The 21,326-nt window shown below is 39.4% G+C and overlaps 1 pseudogene; it reads right to left on the bottom strand.

Moving 5' to 3' along the window:
• Nucleotides 1-2,731: 2,731 nt before the first annotated feature.
• LOC131663357 (ER membrane protein complex subunit 1-like) lies at nucleotides 2,732-19,237 on the bottom strand (annotated as a pseudogene).
• Nucleotides 19,238-21,326: the final 2,089 nt, after the last annotated feature.

Genomic DNA, 21,326 nt, shown 5'->3' with positions numbered 1-21,326 from the left:
AAATTTGTTTATTGGGCTTAGTAGTTAACAAGAAAAAATTATCTTAATATATGTTCGAAAAATAATTATTATAGTAGTCGATGTATGTACAGTGATACAATATAATACTTATTATATTTGTTCATTGGAACTAAAATATTCTTTTAATGTAAATTCAAGAAAAAAAAGATTAAAAAGTTAACGCATACAGTGACGTACAGTTAAAATTTCATGGTTATTTAATTTGTTAATTACAACTAAAGTATTCTCATAATGTGAATTCGAGAAAAAGAAACAGATTAAACAAATATTAGTTATGAAAGTTGATGTATATATATATACTAGTGGGGCTTCGCCCCCCTACTCGCTCCGCTCGTCAACCCCCCAAAGGAGAGTTGAGTAAGATTAAGTTACATGTTGCAATTTAAAAAATAGGAACTGATAATATTATATTCAATGAATGATATTATTTCCACACCACCATGGAGGTAAATATTATGGCGCGTTTATTTTTATAGTGGTATCCCCCGTAGGGGATTAAATTTTTAGATTAACTTTTAGTTTACTCATCCTTTCTGTATGCATGGCGAGGTTTCAATACGTGAGCTAAAGCTTTCTTTGAACTTCTACTATTGATATGCTATCAATATTAGAAGTAAATACATGGCATTCATTAAAAAAAATGCAAACATAAATATATTTTGTTAAAATTCGCATAAAAACATGTAAATGAACAAATGGGGGGGGGGGGGGCAAAATTGTGGGGGGGGGGTTATTTTTTGATGTGGGGAGGGGCCATGAAAAATTAAAAATTTCATCAAATCACTCAAAAACACGGTGAAAACACGGTGAAATTCTCTGATTTTTATGCAATCTTAAAAATATCAATTGGGGAGGGGACGGGGAGGGGACAAAATTATGGGGAGGGGGGGGGATCAGATTCCGAGGCCACCTTACGACTATATATATGTATAGTTAGATAATTGATGTTTGGTTAGAAACTACATATTCACGGTGGGTCTGAGCGACATTTAAATAAAAGTGAAAGCAGGTTCCAATTTTTTTGCATATTTCGGTAAAAATACTAATAATTAGAAGATCCCAGAAAGAATTAAAAAAAATCCCTGAGCCCTTTTTGAAAAAATCGATTTTTAAAAATTTTTATCAAACAAAAAAAAATAAAAAAATAATTTTGGTTGTGGTTGATGGTATTAATAAATAAGTCAATATTTTTTCGATATTTCCACAGATGCACATTTAATTATAAAAAATTCAACACCAGCATTTTGAAAATTAATTTTTTTTTATTTATTGACTGTTTTTACTAATTTTTATCTCTCTATTCTCCCATACACAATCATATTAATGAAGAAACACATGTATATATAAATATCAGTGTTTATTAATAGTATACATACGATAAGGACATAGCAGTATTGTAAACATGTGTGTTTACAGCGCGCACCTGTATCTAAGCCAGTAGTAGCTAGAATAGCGTGTTCAAAAGTTTTCACAGTTGTCCCAGCTTGATTGACCGATCAACAATGAAATCTGCCAGTAATAGTGTTCTCGTGATAAGAAATACAATAAGAATTTTGTTGTAGTTAACGTTCTGTGTTTCTTCAAAATAATTGAATTAGCAACATGAAGCACGTGCACTAACGCACTCTGAGAATCGTTCGAAAATTTGTTTGGTTTGTCAGAAAAAGAAGGCTAAACTGAAAAAAATTTGTGGAAAGTTTCTTGAGAAATTGGAGAATTTAGTGAGTTACAACATTGAAGATGATTGGTTACCGAATGCTGTGTGTAGTACTAGCCTTCTTTTTCTGACAAACCAAACAAATTTTCGAACGATTCTCAGAGTGCGTTAGTACACGTCGCTTCATGTTGCTAATTCAATTATTTTGAAGAAACACAGAACGTTAACTACAACAAAATTCTTATTGTATTTCTTATCACGAGAACACTATTACTGGCAGATTTCATTGTTGATCGGTCAATCAAGCTGGGACAACTGTGAAAACTTTTGAGCACACTATTCTAGCTACTACTTCCTTAGATACAGGTGCGCGCTGTAAACACACATGTTTACAATACTGCTATGTCCTTATCGTATGTATACTATTAATAAACACTGATATTTATATATACATGTGTTTCTTCATTAATATGATTGTGTATGGGAGAATAGAGAGATAAAAATTAGTAAAAACAGTTAATAAATAAAAAAAAATTAATTTTCAAAATGCTGGTGTTGAATTTTTTATTATTAAATGTGCATCTGTGGAAATATCGAAAAAATATTGATTTATTTATTAATACCATCAACCACAACCAAAATTATTTTTTTATTTTTTTTGTTTGATAAAAATTTTTAAAAATCGATTTTTTCAAAAAGGGCTCAGGGATTTTTTTTAATTCTTTCTGGGATCTTCTAATTATTAGTATTTTTACTGAAATATGCAAAAAATTGGAACCTGCTTTCACTTTTATTTAAATGTCGCTCAGACCCACCGTGTATTCTCCAATTAAAACTAATGAATTAATTACGTAATTATATGTTTAACAGATGTATAGTTAGAAAAATATACATATAAAAGTATAAAAATCAATTATTCCGATAGCTGATTATCAATTATTATCGAAATATGATATAAATTCATGATTCAATAGATATAAAAAAAACTCATAATTTTGTCATATTCATTGACGACGCAGGAATATGTAATTAATAACAATAAAAACATGCGCCTCAAAGTACTTTTGATAAAATAACCTGCAGATACTCGGCTGCAGCCGTAGCATTTTCCTCTTTCAATTTAGCAACAAATTCTTTAATGTTACCAATCTTCTTCTCGTGTCGTTTTGTCTTCTTACATATACTGTCACACCTTCTTTTTTGAAGGATATGAAGCTTTAAAACTTTAATCCATTAAGTGATGCCGATGCTTTGAACCGTTTATTAGGAGAGATATCTGAAATATTAGTAAGAGGCAGCTGCCTGAAATGTAAAGCACATGCAGTATGCACTATGATAAGTATACATAGATGTGACAGTTAATATTGATTTTTTTTTACGTCTACCTTTTTAACTCGGCATCATTTGTATTTGTCATGGAGACTTCAGAACCATCCTTCAGAAAAGTTTCGTTGGATTCTTTTATTTTTTCCTTACTTGATACATTTACACTGTCATTGATACTTGAATGGTAATTTTCAGAATCATTTTCACAATCTTCATGAAAAGAATCAGTTCTCGTATCCACAGACAGAGATGAATCAACTATTTCACAGCCAAGAGGTTCACCAACTTTCATAATGTATTTGCTGACTGTATCATTACAATTGCCTGGTAGATTAGCACTATTTGTAGAAAGTGAATCAACAATTGCATTAATAATAGCACTATACTATCAGATTGTTCAATTTGTACATCCACTTACTTTGACGATTTTGTACTGGTAACAGTAGCAACTGATAAACAAGGAACTGCAGTACTGACTACCCAGATAACACAGTGCCGGCACTATGCCGTCAGAATGCGCCGGCACGGGACGTCCAAGTGTATCCGCATTCTGACGTCGTTCTGGAAGCACGCCGTGCCTTCCACGCCGTGCGCTCATTGTGCCTGCATTGTGACAGCACGCATGGTAACCATCGTTTGGCACGGCGTGCGGGAATTATGCCGACATTATGCCTTCCCGTTCTGCTGCACGAAATGCTTGCAGAATGCACGCATTGTGACGGCATTTTGAAAAAAATTTATGCTGTATATTATTATTATTATTATTATTAATGGTTTTTAAATAAAAATACATATTTTGAAAATTTTATTTATTATTTTTTATTTTTTATAAACATTTAAATTATTAAAATATTAAAATAATTTATATCTTTATTTTTAGGGATAATATAATAAATAATATCAATACAAATGCCGGGCTGGTCCAGTGAGTGGTAACACCTCACTGGGCAAATGCTAGCTTCCAACGTCCACGACGTGCCCGGTGGAAACGTTGTCCGTCGCGTCAATGCTCTGAGCAGCAACGCTATAACGGACACGGCCAAGAGGAAGATATGGCTCACAAATGACGCAAAAGATAATGGTATTCTGCCGATGTGTCCAACCATTAATCACTCATACACATACACACACACACACTACGCAAACACTCACACACACACGCCTTCTGGCAAACCGGAGAAGTGAATGCTCGGTGACCCTATAAACGGGTCTTACCGAAAAGCGAATGGTCGGGGACTCCTATAAACGAAGCCGCCCGAAAGCGAGAGAAGGGGATATCTCTAAACGGACTCTCCCCGTGAATGAAGCCCGGTTTCGCCTATGGGCACTCACGTACACGCACACACCACAGGGGGGAACACTGAACACACAGGGTAAACATACAGGGGGGGGGGACCTCAGGGGCCGTGCGTTGTCCCAGCGCGGTTCGTGGAGTCGCGACCACGAGGGACCTTCAGCACAACGGGACAAAACCAACAATATGAATATGCACAATGAAAACATTGATGTACCTCAAGTGGTAACTCCTTCTCAGGAGGAATCCACCCCGGGTTCCGATCGGGTGAAAGCCCCGGTAGCCACGGGCAGGGGCACGGATTTTGAGGGCCGCACTTTATGCACGGGAATGGGGGGAAAGACAGGAAAAAATGACAAGAAACTACTGAACATACCGAGACGACAGAGGACGGACAGTGGGTCAAGCGGCGGCAGCGGGGTGAGCTACGTCTCTGCCGCTGAGGGCCAAGAACCAACGACAGGACGAACACCGACAAGAACTAGTGATACACGAGACGTGACGGTACCGCTGCGGCTCATACAAGTGCCACCTGCGCGGAAAAACGAGGGCTCCGAAAAGCAGACCTCCAACACTGACGCCGACATGAAAGACGTGGACAATGACAACGGACATATGACAGAAAACCTCCAGCTGTTTCGCACGCAGCTCAGGCGCATTGATGCCGCGCTCGAAAAGATGGAGGCACGGACTAACATACAGAGAAATATTAGTACGGACATAACGACTAGTATGGCTGTAATAAAGGAGGCGGTGGAGATTGCATGGAGTGAATGCGACCGCCTAAATCCCCTCCTGGAGTCCGTAAACGATAGGAGGACAGAAAGACAGAAAAGAAAGAGGGAGGACACGGGGGCCAGCCCTGAGCAAGCCGTGGCCTATCAAAGGGTTGCGGACGAGTCAGGCTGGACCACGGTGAACTCCGCGAACAGAAAAAAGAGGAAGTCTAAACAGAAGACTAATGACCAAATGACGGAGACGACTTCCCTCAAACAGAAGACGCAACAGACTACCCCTGTGGTGGCGCTGGGCGCGCGGAGGGAGAGGCCACTAGCTTCGACATCCGCAGCGGCGGCGCCTATCCACGGGAACAAACGGCCCGAACTAGACAAGAACCGGCCCAGGGCGGCTGGTTCCCGCCGGAAGGGGGGGACCAACGTTATACTGGTACGGCCAAACGACGGACGAACGTACGCGGATACCCTGCGCTGACTAAAGACGGAGATTAATCCTGAGGGCTCTAAAGTGAGTATCTCGGGATATTGGAAGACTAAGGACGGAGGACTCCTCATGCGCTTTCGCTGTAACGCAGACGCAAGACGGAAGTTCCAGGAGAAACTCCAGGTTACTCTTGGAAATGAGGGTAATGTACGAGACATGACACACGGACAGACGCTAGAGATACTAGACCTTGACTGTGTTACAGACACGAATGATGTACAGAACGCATTGAAACGAGAAACAGGACAAGATGCGGACTTTAAGATCCACATTTTCGGACCGAATAAACACGACGTTTGTATGGCAGTGTTCGAAGCAGACAGAGACACGGCCCACAAACTGCTCAAGAAGGGCAGAATCAAGATCGGCTGGGTCAACTGTCGGCTGAGAGAAAGATTGACGGTCCCGAGGTGCTACCGGTGCCTCGGATACGGACATAGACGAACGGACTGCACAGGACCTGACAGAGGACAGTGCTGTTGGAGGTGCGGGGGGACCGGCCATGTCGGGAGAGCCTGCCCCACCAAACAGCCGACGTGCTTCCTATGTTCCGAGGCGCGTGCAACGGAGAGGGCGCACATCCCGGGAACGGGAGCGTGCGCGGCCTACCGGGCAGCGCTGGAGGAGTGCCGGAAGTAGACACGACAATGACAGGAATCTTACAAGGAAACCTGCGTAGGTGCGAGGCAGCCCAGCTGCTTATATCACAGATAGCGAAGGAACGAAACGTAGACATACTGATACTGAGCGAGCAACTATGGGACTTACGAGAACAGGACGGCTGGTTCTCGAATACCCTCGGTACGTCGGCCATATGGGTCAAAGGCAAACCGGCTAGGAGAATACAAGCGTCTGGCAGGGGGGAAGATTACGCGTGGGTGAGGGTAGATTCCGTCACCTACGTTAGCGTATATTTGACCCCAAACTGCACGATGGCAGTGTACGAGGAAAAAGTCGGTAAGCTGGAAGACGCCCTCACAGGTCTCCCGGGTGACTTTGTCGTCGCGGGAGACATGAACGCGAGAGCGGTCGAGTGGGGTATGACAACGACGGACAAACGAGGAAGGCTGCTTCTGGAAATGGCCGCAAGGCTTGATCTGGTAGTGGTCAACCAAGGGACGACAACGACCTATAGACGACCGGGCTTCGGATACTCAATACCCGATGTGACGATGACGTCAGACAGGATCTCGTCGCGGATAAGAGGATGGCGGATGACCGAGGACTATACAGCCAGCGATCATCAGCACATCGTCTTTGAGGTGACAGATCAATCGACGAACATACGAAACGGACAAACTAGAGACAGGACTTCAACGTATTGGAACTTACGACGACAAGATAGAGAGCTGTTTGACAAACTGCTAAGGGAGGCACCGTTACCCGCCGAGTCTGTCCCGGCAGAGCTTGGTCTGCGGGAGCGTGCCGAATGGATAACGGACAAGACAATGGAACTGATAACGGAACTGTGCGACGCCACGATGACTCGACGCAAGGGCCGAACGTACAAACGAGCAATGTACTGGTGGACGGACGAGATTGGCCTCCTCCGTGGGGAATGCATTGCCTGCCGCCGGAGGATGAACCGCGCACGGAAAAAGAGCAGACCAGACGCGGACGAACTATCGACAGCGTACAAGATGGCACGTAAGAGACTGACTACTAAAATAAAGGACAGTAAAAACCGATGCGCTAGACAGTTGTGTGAAGAAGTGCAGCGGGACCCCTGGGGACTTGGCTACAAGATTGTGACCAAGAAACTGGGGGCCCTTGGCCCTTCTGAACCAAAAGACAAAGACACCATGAAAGCAATAGTAGATGGACTTTTCCCAAACCAACCAGAGACGGAAGAAATGACGAACGAACAAGAGACGACAGTGCCAGAGTTTGTCGGGGCAGAGCTTATTAAGGCTGTGTCCACGATCAAGCCTGGTAAGGCACCCGGACCAGACGGTATACCGGGAGAGATCCTCCAGCAGATCGTGGGCGTACGTCCAGGACTCCTCCTGGATAAGTATAACGCGGTCTTACGTGCGGGCATTTTTCCCAGACGATGGAAGACTGCTAGACTGGTTCTCCTGCATAAAGGAAAAGGAGAGCCGAATAGTCCGTCTTCCTATAGGCCCCTGAGTCTTCTAGACACAGCGGGTAAACTTTACGAAGCGTTATTGAAACCAAGACTGACGAACGCGGTAACTGCAAACGGAGGACTTGCAGGAAACCAGTACGGATTCAGACGGGGCTGCTCAACTATAGGGGCGATTCGACAAGTGACCGACGCCTTTCGGCGGACGAGGCTCGTGTGCTACGGAGCGAGGCCAATAGTACTTCTCGCGACTCTTGATGTCAGGAATGCCTTCAACTCCGCTCGGTGGGGGGATATTCTGGAGGCCCTACAAACTTTCAGGGTTCCCGAATACCTGATGCGGGTGATGAGGGAGTACCTACACGACAGATGGATTCGATACGAGACGACCGACAGAACAGTGACCAGACGAATCACAGCAGGAGTCGCCCAAGGTTCAATCCTTGGACCCGACTTCTGGAACATACTGTACGACGCACTACTAAGACTACCGATGCCACCGGGGGTGGAGCTGGTTGCCTACGCCGATGATGTGGCTGTGGTGATAATAGCCCGTACCCCGGAGCTGGCGCAAATGCTTCTGAACCGCGCGATGTTACGAATCAATAGATGGATGACTGAACGCGGACTTAGCCTTGCCCTGGCCAAGACAGAACTCATCCTTCTGACGGGAAGCAGGATTAATACCCTGATTCCCATGACAGTCGGAGAGGTATCGCTGCGGACCAGTGGGGCGGTCGAGTATCTGGGGGTGACCCTAGATACGAAGATGACCTTCTGGCCGCACATACAACAGACAGCGAGGAAGGCGGCAGAGAGGACTTCCGCTCTCAGTCGTCTTATGGCAAATACATTTGGACCGAGACACCGGAAGAGACGACTACTGATGACAACGACCCACTCGATCATGCTCTACGGGGCGGAGGTGTGGGCCGACGCGTTGAGGGTCAAGAAATACTGCAAACGACTGACAAACGTACAAAGACAGGGAGCACTGAGGATAGCCTGCGCCTACAGGACAGTCTCGGCTGAGGCTGTCCTGGTGGTGGCGGGGGTTATCCCGATAAACATGCTCGCCAGAGAGCGGAAACGCGTGTACGAACGAAACAGCGACATGACCAGAACGGAAGCTGCCCAGGACGAAAGAACTAGGACGATGACGGACTGGAACAAACAATGGAGGATGAGCACGAACGGAGCATGGACTAGACGACTCATTGACGACCTGAGACCGTGGACGGAGAGGCAATTTGGGGAAGTGAATTTTTACCTGACCCAGTTTCTTACCGGCCACGGGTACTTCAGGAAATATCTGTTTGACAGAAACAAAGTTAACAGCGCCGACTGTAAATACTGTGGATACAAATGTGATGACGCAGAGCATACATTTTTCAAATGCTCACACTGGAACGACGAAAGGCAAAGACTGGAGACGACACTTGGAAACATCACGCCCAACAACATTGTGGCAAAGATGCTACAAGACAAAGACTACTGGACGGTAACGGCAACGTACGTTGAGACTATCCTACGAGGGAAAAAGGCGGACGGTTGCCTGGAAGTCGAGTGTTAGACGAGAAGAATGCGAGAGTAAATGGTATGAACAAATGGATGAATGTGAATAAACGGACGTAACGAAACGATACAGGACCCGTGGACAACGAGAGGACTTGACGCGGTTCTCCAGCGGGAAGTAATGCTTACGCGGTTCCCCGCTGGAGAATGGTGTAGGTGGACTTTACTACTCTTCCCCGGATGGTTTACCCTCCGGTTGAAGAGAAGCGGGATTTGGGCGGTCAGCTGGTCTTCGACGACCCGGAGGCTCCTTGCGTTCGATTGATAGATCGCTTGAAACAGCCCGGTCTGAGAGGATCAGCGAGTCACGTCACACGGCGGGTGGGAGAGTGTAGGTGGGTAGCTTCGGTGAACTGCCGTCACACTCCAACCGTTATGGTCCATGAGGATTTATCCTGTTTTTTTTACCACCATAAAAAAAAAAAAAAAAAATATCAATACAAATAATACATATGTATAGTCCAGTCATTACGGTGTCCGAAAAAATAATAAAATATATATTTTTTCGAACACCGCGTTATTTTTACTTTCGTCGAGGAAGAACGCGTAAATAATAAGAAAAATAGTCTTGATTTATGAGAGGTATCAGAACAATGTTTATTAATAATTTTAATGAAAAAGCAGTACTTATTTAGTATTTATTTATATCTTTTTTTCTAGTTATCGTATCGAGATAAGCCTTGCGGCATTAGATTTATGATAAAATTTAACATAAGGATTGATATTTATTAAAATTAAATTAATTTATTTTAACAACAATATCTTGCATTGTTTGCAGAAACATTAAAAATGATAAACGGTTATATACTATGGATAAATGAATATGGTTGTGATAATGGTTATATACTGTATAAAGAAGACTAGTACATATAATCATTTATAATTTTTAACATTTCTGCAAACAATGAAAATTATTGTTGTTAAAATGAATTAATTTAATTTTGAAAGATATTGAACCAAGTAAAAAATGTTAACAGAAATCTCATATTGTAAGTCTTATTTCGATACGACAATTAGAAACAAAGATGTAAGCAAATAAGTAAATAAAATGGTTTTTTGATTCAAATTATTAATAAACAATGTTTCGATACCACTCATAAACTAAAACTATTTTTTCCATTACTTATACATGTTCTAAACATGCGCTTTCAAGACCAATAGGAGTAGTATGAATTCCAGATACCCTAGAAACACTCTGATTGTAATTTACAATGCCGTCCATGTGTATCGGCAATTCGGGCTCCTTCTTCCCTTATTTCAGGATTTACTGGCCTTCTTGGGTCTACAAATATCCAGGGCAATTTCAACACTCCGCCATTTGTTAATGCAACTGAATGAATAACATTCCGGTTGAAATATTTAAAATCGAAGAGTAAATCGTGGAACAATTCGATATTAAATTAAATTATTCACCTAGGATGCGTTTGCTAGTTCCTTTCTCTGTAATCGTTTCTTGCATTGAATCAATTGACAAATGTAATATAAAAGCTTGCCTCTCCACAATAGGTAACTTTGTGTTAGTTAATAATGAGAAAACTACAACATAAAATTATTATTGTTAGTGTTAAATATGAATTGATATGGATGTAACAATTTTTATTTTAAGCAATTTACTTGTAGTATTGCTTTGAGTTTTTCTCCCATACAATTCTTTCCGTAGCTTCTTTACGTAGCTATTTCCGTTCTTTGACTTTTATCGTTAAAGTAACTATAAACAACCCAGTTTTCGGAATGAACAATATGTACTGGTTCCTTGGTTCTTTTGTGTACGGTGGAGAAAATCATTGATCCAGGTACGACATGAAGAAGATACAACTTGAGAGTATCTATAAATAATTAAACAAGACTTTGAGTAAACATAATTAGTTTTCGCAAAGTCCTTTTTATTATAGATGTAATAAATTAACTTTTATAAGCATCACCTATTCCTTGAGTCACGACAGCAACCAGATTTGGATTGATATATTTGTATGAAACTGACCGATCACTCAATACTTGACCCTGCGAATGAACACGTTCGATTGAACTTTTTGAGACGACATGTGTTATCCGTTGTGTCTTTGACGAGAAAACTAATTCCCATACCTGAACGAAGGCAATGAATTTTAAAACTATATCACAATCTTTGTGGAAGCTTTTAAGCTTTTAAATAGTTTTACATAACTTGTGAGCGATTAGATTATTAGATTCTGCGAGTTGCTGTAAGTAAGCGAGTATCAGGACAATACACCAGTCTTTCTGTCGGCAGTGAAGATGTAAGTAGTACGTCCAGCAGAAGTTGCAACAGCGCTTACACTTTCTGGAAAGACGTGCGCTCGGTCGTGCTCATCCAAAATAACTATACCACGTAGAAAAATATCGGTTAATGCATGTAACAAAATTGACTGCTTGATTTGGTAATTCAACTTTGTCAGCCTATCCAGTAGCTGTCCGTTTATTGGGTTGAAAGTGTATATCATTCCATTTCCAGTGGTCTACAAAATTAATAATACTCTTAATTTTACATCGACTTTAAAGGTCGCGATTGAAAATGCGGATAAAATTAAAAATTACGTTACCTGTTGCAAGCAATGCGCACTGAGGTGGATGCGGAAAGTGCCTACTTCCACGTTGAACATACAAAACTATCTTGTTAAAATCCTGAGATAAGCCTTTGATGTTATACGAGGTGTGTTCAAAAAGTAAAGTGACTTTGTATTTTTAAGAAAAAATATTTATTTATTTATCAATATTTATGTTGTCCCCTTCAAAGTAATCCCCCTCAGATACAATACACTGATGCCAACGGTTTTTCCAATCCTCAAAGCACTTCTCATAAGCACTTTTCGGTATAGCCTTGAGCTCTTCCAGCGATACAGTCTTTATCTCTTCAATCGCTGCAAATCTCCGTCCTTTCATAGGTCTCTTTAGTTTTGGAAACAAGAAAAAGTCACATGGGGCCAAATCCGGTGAATATGGTGGCTAAGGCATGATTGCGTTGGTGTTGTTTTTGGCCAAAAAATCTCTCACAAGCAAAGATGAGTAAGCAGGGGCATTATCGTGATGCAAAAGCCATGAATTGTTTTTCCACAATTCTGGGCGTTTGCTTCGTATTGCTTCTCGCAAACGGCGCATAACTTCAAGATAATACTGTTTATTGACCGTACGTCCATATGGTAAGAACTCCTGATGCACCACGCCATGGTAATCGAAGAAAACAGTGAGCAAAACTTTGACATTTAATCGAACTTGTCGTGCTTTTTTCGGTCTTGGCTCATCTGGGCTCTTCCATTGGGACGATTGGGCTTTGGTTTCGATATCATAACCCATGATTCGTCACCAGTTATGACCCTTTTGAGTAAATCTGGGTCGTCGTTGACGTCATTCAACAGTTCTTGAGCGATGCTCATGCGGCGGTTCTTTTGGTCAAAATTTAGCAATTTCGGAACAAACTTCGCTGACACACGTCTCATGCCCAAAACGTTAGAAAAAATTTCATGGCACGAGCCAAGCGATATACCAACATCCTCAGCAACTTCTCTGATAGTGATTTGACGATTTTCCAGAACAATTTTCTTCACTGCTTGAACGTTTTCATAAGTTGTTGACGTGCTTGGGCGTCCAGAGCGAGGCTCGTCATTGGCATCTTCCCGGCTATCTTGGAAGAGTTTGTACAACTTGTAAACATTTTTTTTACTTAGAACAGTTTCACCGTATACCACCGTCAACATTTCAAGTGTTTCAGAGCACTTTATTTTATTTTTTACACAAAATTTGATGCAAATCCTTTGATCCATATTTTTCGATAGCAAGAAATCGCCGAGCACGCAAAACACTTATAACCTTTACGCCTCTCACAACCAAACAAAAAATGCTATACATTTGAAGCTTGGTACAGATGTTAGGGAAGAGTGTACCAACATAACAAAACAAAAAAATCGATAATCGAAAGTACGTTGCCCGTGAAATTTGAAAAGTCACCTTACTTTTTGAACACACCTCGTAGACTTGTGATTGCCAAATTATTTCACCTTTCGTTGACTCTATTCCGTACAGCTATAATAATAAATTGTTAATATAAGTCACACGAAAATTAAAATCAATTTATCTATCGTTCAAGTTTGATATAACAGTTTCACCTTCCCTGACGATGTAACAGCTACAATCACTTTATGTAAACCAAATTTATCACGAACTAAATCGGCTCGTTGATTTGATTACTGTGGTTCAAAGCCCAAAGTTCCTTGCATGAAAACGTTTATCTGGTTTGCTTCTAAAAGAGAAGATAAATCAACAATTTAGATATTAACAACTCAAAAGAATACTGCAATAACTTAAAAATTAAAGCCTAGCGAACGCAATACATCAGTTTATTTAGTCAGTTCAACGTTTGACAAAACTAAAACAATTAAATAAATTAAAGTAATAAAAAATCTATTTGTAAAGAGTTAACACGCTAAGAAAATATTGTTATCTAATAATAATTCAACAATATAGTTGATTTTATATTGATACTCAAATGCCTGAAAATAATATTTTCAAACGCTTAATAAACACTAGAACCCTCATGCTGACGAAAAATTTAAGATGAAAATTTCAAATTTTTAAAATCATGCTTTCATAAAAAAATCATAATGAAAAATCAAACTCCACACTTAAATGTTAATGCCGCCTATACGTATATGCTACTTACATGAACTATTAACATCATGACCGGACAGCAACCATTCGTAAAAGAAAGTTAGTTAATATATTGATTTATTGAATTAGAATAAGATGTACTTGAAACTCAAAATTGACGGAATTTCATTGAACTGTTAACTAAAACAATTAAAATTATATTGATCGTGCTTGATCACAACCTGACATTGGCAACTCAACAATTTCAACGGTTACAATATTTGTGAGATAGATTCCTCTCTAGTCTAGATGATATTTTGTTGGACTAAACTGACAGTATATTGTCCTCAGAGGAGAGTAAAAATCTACACGTTTTCCTTCTTGACACTTGTTGTGATTGACAAGAACAATCGACCGCTACGATCGCAGGCTTAAATAGTGAACTATTTCTTACATATGCTAGTTTTTCAGATTGAGCTTCATTTATGCTAAGTTCAGTTATGGTAATTCTTATAATCTAAAAACAAATTTCATTTAATCTAAAATATGTAATATTTATTGGAATCAAATAAGTAAATATTTCTTGCATCGCTAGATTCGTATATTAATTTCTTATATTCACCTTTTGATATGATGACTCTAATACTACTTTTTTGCTATCTAAATTAGTTACATACAAAAAGTCTCTCCATCTATATCTCGTGAAATAATTTTAGGGCTTTTCTCAAATAATACCACGCGCTTTCTGTAATTACTGCCGGCTCTAATAGATATTGCTTTGATAATTCAAATATCATATATCTTGAATGATTTAATAATGTTTAAAATTAATGACATGCTCATAAAACTTTAAAATTGGGAAAATTCTTGGGCTGCGCCAAGTTTTTGGAGACCACACTCACGCCGTCATGCAAAATGAATTCAATCGCAAAGATAATAATACATTTGCGACTACATCTCTAGATAGAACCCTTAAAGTCTAGCAATTATGGTGGTAACAAACCTTACCTCATCTCTGGTGCTAATGATCGTTACGTTAAAATTTAGGATGATCAGAACAAAACTTGTGTTCAGAATTTAGAAGGACACAGAAAATATTACAACTATCTGCTTCCATCCTGAGTTGCTAATTATACTGACTGGATTATAAGATAGCACTATAAGGATTTGGCATGCTGGTACATACAGGCTTGAACTTGAATGGCTTTGAAAGAGTTTAGACAATTACATCTACAAAAGGTTCTAATAATGTAACTATTGGTTACAATGAAGGTAGTGTAATGCTAAAAGTTGGTTGTGAGGAACCAGCTGTGTCTATGGATTCTCTTGGTAAACTTATTACATATGCAATAACTTTCATGTTTCTGTAACGGTCCAGTCTGATTTGTCTCCTATTTTCTTCTGCAAATTAGCAACCCGTCATACACAAGATAATCAAAGAAAAGCGGTAATGGAGCAAAGGCGCTTTTCTCACGTATATGAAAATGTGTTAGGGCAACTCTGCGAAAACATTACCATATAAGAAGCGTGACGTCACGACCGTAGGAAAATTTATTCTTTACGATAGAAAATCGACAATTATAAAGTTTTTCAAATGCGCTGATCCTGAATTTCATGTTGTTATAACTCTCAAGTCGATATTTGTTAGTCAAATTTAATCTACAAGTTAATATTGTTAGTTATTTTGCAATAAACAATTATATTGTTATTTCGAGTATGCGATTACAACCTTGACGTATTGAAACAGAAAAGCAAGAATTTGACACTTTGATAACTAATTATTCACTAAGTTATCAATAAATAAAAAATTTATAATTTTTTTAAACAATAAAAATTGCATTGTTAGATGGCGAATCGATCATACATTGATATAAAATTAATGATCTCGACTGTTACTAATTTACTGATTTTTAAATCATTAAACAAGAAATTGGCAAATCTATTTTTTAATTATTATTCAAAATTAGATAGCTACATTAATCATTTTTATTTTGAATAACATTCTTCTAACCACAAGCGATTTTTTCATGTAAAAATTTTATTGTAAAAGTGGCGTAATTTGATTATTGAATTGTATCACATAACTTTAAAAGGCGATTTTTCCTCGAGAAGTAATTTATGTTAAAAAATTCGTCATTTCAAGTTTAATTTTTTAAATCGTATAATTGCAATTTCGATCGAGCCATTTTGCGATAAAACATGTACAAAATTTGTGTCAATGACAAAAATAGCGTTGTAGGGGCTACCAAGCGTAGAAAGGAGCCCATTTCGCAAGTATAAATTCGCTCGTCGCTGCGGCAAGAGGATTCACTATCCTACCTTGCTTAGCAGCGCGAGCACTGTTAGAGAAATAAAGCCTCAGCAATTTCCTGAGATAAATTTCTTATTCAGTGGTTAGCCTGCTAAACTCCCATCCTACAGATATCTAAGCGCTCAACTCATGAGACTATCTCTCTCATGAGAAAAAAGCAGCCTTAGACATCTTCCTACCCAAAATATATTTGCTGTTGAGAAACTAAGTTGAGTAGTGATTGCGGCGCTGTCGGGCCTCTCCCCGATAGATGCGACCACTCTCAATTGCATTTCGAGACAATTCATCGAGTTAGAAAGCCTTGTGGTTTGCTACTCGAAAGATTTTCATATGTTATTTAGATTACACGCGTGTCAACTTCTTGCTTTCCTCGGAGAACTTTCAATCAACTTTCAATCAACTTCTTGCAGGTGGAACTTTCAATGGGTTGAATTTTCGTTGAAGTATCGATATTTGGAAATAACGTTGATAGAATCACTCGCGGACACTGTTTATTCAAATTGTATCGATCATTATCATATTATGTCTCCCGAAAATCATTGGCAAAGAGAAAGATAACAGCTATACCGATTTGATTTCATGCTAATGCTTACTTTTTCCAGATATAGCAATTTAAGCACAACTGTACCTCATTCATCGAACATCCGACTTAATTGTACCGCAATTAGTTCTTCAAAGGAGTATCTAGCGCGCGGATACAGGAACTCTTAACTCTAATTAGTGTAAATTAAAAATTATCATCAAGATTATCAAGAAAGATTAATTTTATTTTTTAAATATTTTGAAATCAAAAGAAAGTAAAACGTTAAATAGGAAAATAAATGATTGATTCTGGAAGCAAAAGTTACATGTTAAAAAAGAACGTTTACTTATTAATGTCTTCTCTAAAATAGTAATACAATTTACATTTCTCGTCAACTTCGTCACATGTATTAGCTCAAATCACAAATATTGCAAACATCAATTAAATAAACATAGATCTTTCAATGCAAAATCGAAAACATCTAGTTTAGAGTTCAAACTTGTTTCTGATGAGCTCGAAGCATCAGGTCTTTCAAGTATAAGTACATATTAAAATACAAGAGCTTTCAAGGTGTAATGAGTAGGCTCGTTAAGGGATAGATGAGCGGAATTTGAAATAGCGCGCCATGCGCAAAAGACCCGCGCAGCGAGAAAGAGAGAGAGAGATAGCTACGACACACGGATTGAGGAGAGTACACGTGAGACCGGCAAGCGGATAGCACGCGTTCGAGGATCCATTGTCTTTTATCTTTTTTGTCGTTTCTGGTGTGTGAAGAAATCGAGTGAGGTGGAACAATTATCGCGAAGAGGAAGTGCGGTGATTGAGGTTGGTGTCCAGCGGCGGCTATCGTGTCAGAGTGATCGGATTGGAAGACACCATCCGAGCGAGGGGATCCAGCTCGTCGCGGCTCGTCGCCCACAGTACATAAGGAACAAATCATAGTTCGCCCGACTTCGACAATCCTGGGCGACGACCTTCGCGAAATTAAGCTTGGATTATAAGGCGAAGCTGTCTGCAGCAGCGTTCGTTCGCGTAAGTCCACCTAGGTATATTAATCTTTGCGTGCGGAAGACTGCGCAGGCTACGCGCCACCCGAAATTGTATCGTCCGTCTCTCTCTCACGCGTACGTTTGAGTAGGCCGTGCGTCGCGAATCTCTCGGCCAGTACGGAATGTGCGCCCACGTGTAAATAGCTGGTGAATAAATTAACTGAGAATATGCTAAGATAATCGGCGAATTCACTCGACTGCCTTGAATTTTCTCTACGTTTCCTTCTCCTTCGCATCGTTTTCGGAGAACCTACAACCATCGCTCTTCTTTGTTGTTCCGTGCTTTCGCGCTCGTTTTCAGGCTGCGCGTCCAGCACAGAGCTAGCCAAAAGAGGGAAATAGCGGTGACAGAAACTTTGTTAACGGACGGCGATTCATCTACGAGGAAATCAACAACCGTTACAGTGGCGCCCAACCAAACGAAAACAAAGCATAAGGAAAAGGACGAACCCCGACAAGAGAATTGATAAGGCGCGCACAAAGAAAATTCCGAGAGAGAGAGACTCGCGCTAAATTAAATAAATAGTGTTAGTCCGGGCGAAATTGGCGCATTCGTCGAAAATCATTTAGAATGGAATTATTTTGCATATTCGCGTTCTTTAGACTCTTCTGAATAATAAACCTTAGTTTGCCGGCGGCTAACCTGGTCAGTAATTGTTTAAACTAACTTTTTTTAAACAAATGATTAATACTTGTTTTTCGGCTCTGAAAAAAATATTTTTCAATTAATTGAACAATTTGGAACAAAAAAAGTTCTTATTCGTTTCCGCCTAAAGTTGATAGTTTTCGTGTAAAAAATTATTGAAACTCGAAAAAATGCCAATTTTGTGATTTTCGAAGTCTTTAATCAGCATGAAAAACTACGAATTTCGAATGGCAAATGAACGTTATATAAACTTACAATCTTCATCTACAATGTTAAAAAAAAAAAATCGAAAAGTCAACGGCAAACCCCATTTTTAGCAAGAAACACTTCGCGTCTGAGCGCGTAATTTAAGGCAATGCAGCATGGGTGCTCAACCGACCGCTTCTCTGCACTGTCGCGTCGCAATAGAAGGTAGTTTAATTAATTAATTGATATGTTAACGAATAAGTGGATTCCATTCACTACAATTCGATTTTATTAAAAAAATTATATTAAATTCTTACATAAACAATGAAAATTATATATTTTTACACTCGTCTATGTTACATTTACATAAAGGTATACATTGTACATTATTTTTTCTACAACTACAAGACATTCTACAACTACATTAAATTCAATTTAGAGTTTTATAAGTTGATAGAATTAGTAGATAAATGTAGATAAATTTAGTAGATAAATGCGTATGGCACTAAGTCTTGTAGTTGTAGAAAAAATAATGTACAATGTATACCTTTATGTAAATATAACATAGACGAGTGTAAAAATATATAATTTTCATTGTTTATGTAAGAATTTAATATAATTTTTTTAATAAAATGGAATTGTAGTAAATGGAATCCACTTATTCGTTAACATATCAATTAATTAATTAAACTACCTTCTATTGCGACGCGACAGTGCAGAGAAGCGGTCGGTTGAGCACCCATGCTGCATTGCCTTAAATTACGCGCTCAGACGCGAAGTGTTTCTTGCTAAAAATGGGGTTTGCCGTTGACTTTTCGATTTTTTTTTTTAACATTGTAGATGAAGATTGTAAGTTTATATAACGTTCATTTGCCATTCGAAATTCGTAGTTTTTCACGCTGATTAAAGGCTTCGAAAATCACAAAATTGGCATTTTTTCGAGTTTCAATAATTTTTTACACGAAAACTATCAACTTTAGGCGGAAACGAATAAGAACTTTTTTTGTTCCAAATTGTTCAATTAATTGAAAAATATTTTTTTCAGAGCCGAAAAACAAGTATTAATCATTTGTTTAAAAAAAGTTAGTTTAAACAATTACTGACCAGGTTAGCCGCCGGCAAACTAAGGTTTATTATTCAGAAGAGTCTAAAGAACGCGAATATGCAAAAAAATTCCACTCTAAATGATCTTCGACGAATGCGCCAATTTCGCCCGGACTATGTGTGTGTGTGTAAAAAGAAACACCACGAGGTTTCAAAGCGATAAAATTTGTCGAGCGTACTCTGGCCACGAAATAAACACATTGTATATACAAACCATTGTAAGGCCGAGAGTGTTTACTAACCTGGACAAAAATTTCGAGGCCAGAGAAGTATATAGTGGGCACGAAAAGTGAGCGCGCAAACTTGTATCACGACAACGCGCTCAAATAACAACGCCGCCGTGACGTCATATGCCGCTAAGAGAGAGAGCGAACAAAACACAGTGGCAACAGGCTAGCCGCATAGCATAAAGCAGCGAATAATACCTAGATAAATACATTCGTATTCAATAGGAAATAGTAATTATTATTTATTATTTAATGAATAAGATTTAATAATATTAAAAATTAATTATTTGATATCTAATTAACCCTCGTTGAAAAACAAACTAAATCAAATTAAGCACGCTCTCTCGGCAGAAATATCACGGCGCGAAAAATTGTTCGCTTCAATAAAATTTCCTTTTCAAAAATATTAAAATTTTCATTTAAAATTATAGATAGAAAATCTAAAAATAGAAAACTGCTCACTGTACGACGACAAAATTTATATAAATAATTACGCCAATAAAAACTAACAAATTCTCGCCTACAAACAGTAAAAAATAAAAGCGCACACACACACACACACAACAAACATCGCAATCTAACTCAGCGTACATCCACCGATAATAATAGATAGAAGAATATCAAATATGAAGGACATGGACGACACAGAAACAGAAATAGAGGAATGGATAAGTAACCTAGATGACGATCGACTACATCAGACTCTGGCAACTCTGGAATTAAGAAGCGACGGTGAAAAAACAACCAGGGCAAAGAGACTCCAGCATTGATTGATGGGCGACTATACATCGGCTGACTTCGATGAAACGACAGCCCAAGAAGTCGCCCAAGACCCGATTCGAAGAAATGAATTGAGATATGCCTACATCTCCAAGGAATGCAAAACACTGGAAGACACAGGAGCAACCGATCGCGAAAACCACCCTCTATATAGGCTACTCACCGATGATGAGATTGCAATCAAGCTCAACCTATCAGTGAGCCAATCCCTATCAAAAGGGGCAGAAAGGATCTCAAGAAGCGACGAGCACGAAGAAGACCAAACTTCGATAGCGTCAGACACGGAGATGCCCACGCTATATAATGAAAAGGGCAACCCCGTTACAATCCCTGCAGAGATCAAGGAAGTAATAAACGAATGGATAAATCGACTTAGAAGAGTCGAAAAGGCTATGGAAAGAGAGCGCCAGTACGTGTTATCAATAGCACAAATGGCACAATCTATATGCGCTACTCAAGCCACGGAAACATCCAGGATGACTAGGGTTCTGCAAAGGATAGGCAATATAGAAAACGAGATATACTTACTCCAAGAAAACCAGCCATCGTCACCAAGCAAAGAAACAGAACAGCTACCCAGCAAAACAGTGAACTTTCAAGACACGGTGACACTGCACTATGACACCATGATCCCAGGAAGCACCCCACAGAGACCAACACCAACGGAACAACCACGGTGGAACCCCAAAATATCGGGAGACCCCCTAGTACAGCCCTCGGG

The sequence above is a fragment of the Phymastichus coffea genome, unplaced genomic scaffold (assembly GCF_024137745.1).
Source record: "Phymastichus coffea isolate CEN01 unplaced genomic scaffold, Cenicafe_Pcof_1.1 PCOF00033, whole genome shotgun sequence".
Lineage (NCBI taxonomy): Eukaryota > Metazoa > Arthropoda > Insecta > Hymenoptera > Eulophidae > Phymastichus > Phymastichus coffea.
Note: the sequence above shows the minus strand (reverse complement) of the source record. Positions and strands in the feature narration are given on the sequence as shown.